Source organism: Ovis aries, chromosome 7 (genome assembly GCF_016772045.2).
Source record: "Ovis aries strain OAR_USU_Benz2616 breed Rambouillet chromosome 7, ARS-UI_Ramb_v3.0, whole genome shotgun sequence".
NCBI classification, from domain to species: domain Eukaryota; kingdom Metazoa; phylum Chordata; class Mammalia; order Artiodactyla; family Bovidae; genus Ovis; species Ovis aries.
In genome coordinates this window covers 60362246-60368126 of record NC_056060.1, presented here as the reverse complement: position 1 = coordinate 60368126, position 5881 = coordinate 60362246, and the positions used below count along the sequence as shown (strand labels likewise).

Genomic DNA, 5881 nt, shown 5'->3' with positions numbered 1-5881 from the left:
CTGTAAAAGAAAAATTATAGAATTACCTGTCAGTTTAAACAGGTTCCATTTCAGTATACAGGTTTGAAATTTCTCATAGCCTATGAAGTGACAAGTAACTTGGCTAAAAACATTAATGATTTTAAAATAGCACATCATATAAGTATTACTCTCATCATTTTATATTCTGTATATAATGCAATTCATATACAGTAATAAATGTTATAATATATAAAATTGAAATAAAAATAGATTTGCTTAGGATTTAATATTTTTAGAATGAAAAATTTTAATGTAAATCTTTACTTGAATTTTATAGCAAAATAAGGTAAGCTAGCACAAAACAATACCTAGTTACCATGCCTAAAAACAAACACAAATCCAAACAAAATTTTTTTTTTTAATTTCTTGTTTTATACTCAATCCCCTAATCTCTTTTCTTTCCCTTTTATCCTCCATATCACTGTTTATCCCTGAAAACAGTAACAACAACCCAGGAATTTTACCAGGTCCACAAAGGGCTCCACTAATTCTGTTTTCAACCACAGTGCAAAGTCATTTATTCAATATCTTAATTTGAACTCTACATCTAAGAGTGGCACCAAGTATTTATGGAAACAGACATGGAAGAGATACTATAGATTTAAATCAATAAAGGTAGAAAACACTGATGATGACAAGAGCATAAAGAAGGACCTCAGAGAGGAACTTTCAGAAGGAGGAAGAAAACCAGACAATGGTTCTGTTTAGAGTTAATATCATTACTGACTCTATACAGACTGGTATTTGAAATAAACGCATATCATTTATAAAAACATATGGCCATAAAAACCCATCATCCAAACCAGAAACTTGAGAGTAAAAGGGAGAGATAGTAATAAGTACACACAAATAACAGATGTAAACACTGAGACTATCCCCAGGCAAACAGGGATGTATGATAACCCAGTTCACACAGATTTAGATAATGAGGTGTGTAACTACTTACCACAGTGTTTCCCCCCCTTGGAATATGTAGTTGCCAGATCACTATGGGCTAACTTTAGTCTGGCAATAAAATCAACGAGTCAGAAAAGGGAGGAAGGTAAAAGAAAAGGGCTTATCAAAAAATTGCATAAGCCCTTTCCACATGATGGGATGAATTTTTAATCTGAGTGCAAGAGTAAGATTTTTTTCCTGTTTAAAGTTTGATCTGAATGATTGCTACAACATCCTGGACTATTTTTTACTTTTGTTTATTCATCCATCACCACCTTGCCCCATTACTGCATTTGTTTTTTTTAAACTGATAGTTACTCATCTACTTAATGCTAATTAAATGGTTCAAGTTTTATTAACTATTCATTATATCACACTGAGCCAAAACCATGACCTATAACCCAGGTTGCTGTTGCTGCTGCTGCTAAGTCACTTTAGTCGTGTCCAACTCTGTGCGACCCCATAGACAGCAGCCCACCAGGCTCCACCGCCCCTGGTATTCTCCAAGCAAGAACACTGGAGTGGGTTGCCATTTCCTTCTCCAATGCATGAAAGTGAAAAGTAAAAGTGAAAGTGAAGTCATTCAGTCGTGTCCAACTCTTAGCGACCTCATGGACTGCAGCCTACCAGGCTCCTTCGTCCATGGGATTTTCCAGGCAAGAGTACTGGAGTGGGGTGCCATTGCCTTCTCCTTAACTGTTTTCTAAAATTTATTTGTTGTTTAGTTGCTAAGTCACATCTGACTCTTTGTGAGCCTGTTGACTATAGTCTGCCCAGCTCCTCTGTCCATGGTTTTCCCAGGCAATTATCCTGGAATGGGTTGCCATTTCCTTCTCCAGAGGATCTTCCTGACCCAGGGATTGAACCCTTGTCCCCTGCATTGGCAGGAGGATTCTTTACCACTGAGCCACCAGGGAAGGCCCTTCTAAAAGTTCTAAGACTAATTTCCAGAGAAATTATATTACAATAGTTAAAGTTTATCCAAACAATTTTTAACTTACAACTGGTAAAAATCAAACCACCCCTGTGCACCATTAATAGGAATGTAAATTGTTGTTGACACTATATAAAACAATATGGAGATTCTTCAAGAAATTAAAAATAGTAATACTCTATGATCCAGCAATTCCACTCCTGGGTATTTATCCAAAGAAAATAAAAACACTAATTAAGAAAGATATATGCACCCCTTTGTTCATGGCAACATTATTTACAATGGCCAAGATATGGAAATAAACTAAAAACGCCAAAAAAAGAATGAAATCTTCCCATCTGCAACAACATGGATGGACCTAGAGGTTATTATGCTAAGTGAAATAAGTCAGACATAGGAAGATAAATATTGTATAATTTCATTTATATATGGAATCTAAAAAACAAATAAACAAAACAGAAACAGTTAAACAGAAAACAACAGGTAAGGTTGTCTGAGTGGAAGATTAAGAATACAAACTTCCAATCACAAAATAAATGAATCACGGGTATGACACATACTATGTGAGGAACACAGTCAATAACTAGCATCTTTTTATGGTGATATATTGTAACTAGACTTTATTGAGATGATCATCTAAAAAGTAGGGAAATATCAAGTAACTGGGTTGTGTAACAGGAACTAACATAGAGTTGTAGATTAATTAAACTTCAAAAGCAAAGAAACAAACTCAGTAAGAAAAAAAAAGAGGTCAGATTTGTAGTTGTCAGAGGCAGGGAGAGGGCTGGAGAGGAGGAATTAGAAGAAGGCAGTGAAAAGGTACAAACTTCCAGTTATAAGATAAATAAGTACTAGAGATGTAATGTACAACATGATAAATATAATTAACACTATTATATGCTACATATGAAAGTTGTTAAGAATAAATCCTCAGAAAAAATCCTAACTCCCAAGGAAAATTTGTTTTCTGTTTCTTTGTTTCTATGAGATGATGGGTGTTCACTGAGCTTCTTGTAATACTCATTTTACGTGTGTAAGTCAAACCATTTACTCTGTACACCTTAAACTTATACAGTGCTGTATGTCAATTATATCTCAATGAAACTGGAATAAAAAGTAAAAAAAAAAAATACACAGAAATTGTATTTTCTAATAAATGTCATAAAATGAAACATTTTATATCATAAAATGAAATAAAAAACTGTATTTTTAAAAAAGCTTTAAAGATAAACGCAGAGCAATTTCCAGAGTCCTCTTAGTAACTCAAATGCTGGGACCTGAAAACAAGCACGTTTAATTAAAGAAGTACACCTTAGTATATGGCAGCATTTTTCAGTGACTTTGAAGAGGACTGTGGAGAACATTCAAGAGCTTTTAAGGTTAAAGGTTCTTCGTTATCCTAAATTTACCTAAAAATTTAGGGTTTTTCTTATCTTAAGTATCCTACCATAGATTTAACAGCAATACTGAGGTTCACTCAACCAAGAAATCTTCGTAACTTCAAAGGAAAATATGTAATTATCTCTTGCAAAAATCTGTTAATCTCCCAGGACAAGTTTCTGCATTTTTTCCTCTTAAATTTTCCCTCTTTTTAGGAATCATGATTCAGACCCCCAAATTCCTGACTTCACAATGATCACAAGGCTGTTCCAGCTGACAAGGTCTATCAGCTAAGATAACTGAATTTTCTTATATTCTGGACACTCAGGCTTATAGAGAAAGTGACTTATAGATACTTGTTTCACGGTTAGACTGCCCTAAAAAGCTCCTAGGCATAGAACTGGAAAGTTCTGTTATCCAAGTTTCTTCTTAATTCCATAAAAACACCAATAGAGATATTTTCTTTTCTAAAGATAAATAATTGAGGAGAAAAAAATTTAGCTTTAAGTGATTATTATCAGATTTCCCTGGCTTTTTCCATGCTCTGAGGACTCCAAAATGACTTAAAAATCTCCTGATCTTAGGTGATTTCATGAAAAATAAAATAGTACTGCTATTTCAGCAATCGTATAGGACAAACTGATGCTTTAGAACTATGGTGCTGAAGAAGACCCTTGAGAGTCCCTTGGACTGCAAGGAGATTAAATCAGTCAATCCTAAAGGAAATCAACCCTGCATATTCACTGGAAGGACTGATGTTGAAGCTGAAGCTCCAATACTTTGGCCTCCTGATGCGAAGAGCCGACCCATTAAATAAGACCCTAAGACTGAGGCAGAAGGAGAAAGGGATGACAGAGGACGAGATGGTTGGATGGCATCACTGACTCAATGGACATGAGTTTGAGCAAGCTCCAGGAGACGGTGAAGGACAGGGAAGCCTGGCAAGCTGCAGTCCATGGGGTTGCAAAGAGTAGGACACAACTGAGCTACTGAACAACAACAAGCAGGACAAAAGAGTATGAAATGAGAAATCAGTATTACAATGATCAAAGATATTGCTGTTACATACACTAACTACAAAAATTACTTCCTTGCAATAAAAGAAACCTTTCTACTTTATTTAACTCAGTCTATTGACTTATCTTGTGGGGTGTACTCTGGAAAATGATGGAAAAGCATATCCAAAAACAGGCCAAGTTAAAGTACATTTAAATAGTTTAATAAAATCGACTTCCAAAGTATAGCTTAATATAACCATGGGAGAAAAAATGCAAAATCAAGATATTCTATAAGAAACTATAATTATGAAATAGAAGACAAAAAAGTTTTAGTGTTTCTTTACAAACAATAGAAAGTGATTATCTGTGAGTGTTCTTCATATTGTGTTTCTACTCTTATTGCATTATTTTTACTGTTATGTTAATCTTGAGTACACTAAGTCATGCTTGATGCAGCATGTGAAAGCTGCTCAGTCGTGTCCGACTTTTTGCAACCCCATGGACTACATAGTCCATGGAATTCTCCAGGCCAGAAAACTGGAGTGGGTAGCCTTTCCCTTCTCCAGGGCATCTTCCTAACCCAGGGATCAAACCCAGGTTTCCTGCATTGTAGGCAGATTCTTTACCAGCTGAGCCACAACGGAAGCAGCATGTATTTTAGTAAATAAAATCTACCGCAAAATAAAATCTACCGCAAGTCTCTGTTTTCTGTGCAGTTAACAGATCTGATTGATATAGAAAACTACATTATGGAAACCTGTAGCGCAATGTTACATTTGTTACAGTTTAGAGCAGGAATAGTTAAGATGGGCTTTCCTTGCACTGCAATGCTATGGTCCTGCATCATACTAGACCACTGAGTACAGTTAAAGGGTACAGGCTATACGAAGTTTGATAGGCTATGCCTATTTGACCTCGGTAGCATAACCTAAACCTATGTGGGATCCAACTCTAAATGGTTCACTTATATTATAGTCTGCCTTCTTAAAAATGCATATTCTGAGGAATTACACCGAGCAGAATAAAGGAAGATCTACTTTACTATTCTCACTTAACTTCTCATCTTGTTATATTTGGAGATCTGAACAGATTTTTTTTTCCTGTATTTTATCTGCTGAGGAAATGCTGTACTGAGGGTTATATAACTCATACTACATTTTCTCAGCCTTTGTAAGTGCCCCATTAAGGAAAACTAAACACTACAGACATTTAATGATCAGAGGGCTTGCTGATGGGTCATTTGCTGACAGTTACTATTTTAGCAGAGAGCATGGAGTACCACTAGACTCTTAGTAAGTAACCCAGAGAATATACTTAACTTACATTGGGTCCAAGGGAGTTAAGAAAAAGCAAAACACTGACTTATACTACAAAAAGGGCCACTAAAGGCTTGAAGCAGATTAAAAACAAACTTCTCATTCTAAGAAAGAAAAATTCTTAAGATTTAAAAGTAAATAAATAAAGTGATGTGGCAGAAAATTGTTCAGTTCATACAAGCCAAATAAATAATTTTCATAGTTGTCAATAGCTGGACACTTAATTCTATATTACCATAACTTATTTTCCTTTCCACTAATGTAAGCTCAAGTTTAAAAAAGGAAAATGGTAAGAA

At 35.1% G+C, this 5881-nt stretch overlaps 1 protein-coding gene across 2 annotated transcripts in view; it reads right to left on the bottom strand.

Moving 5' to 3' along the window:
- The window catches only part of MYEF2 (myelin expression factor 2), a 40043-nt gene that overhangs the window by 8848 nt on the left and 25314 nt on the right, over positions 1 to 5881 (bottom strand). The window lies entirely within an intron of this gene.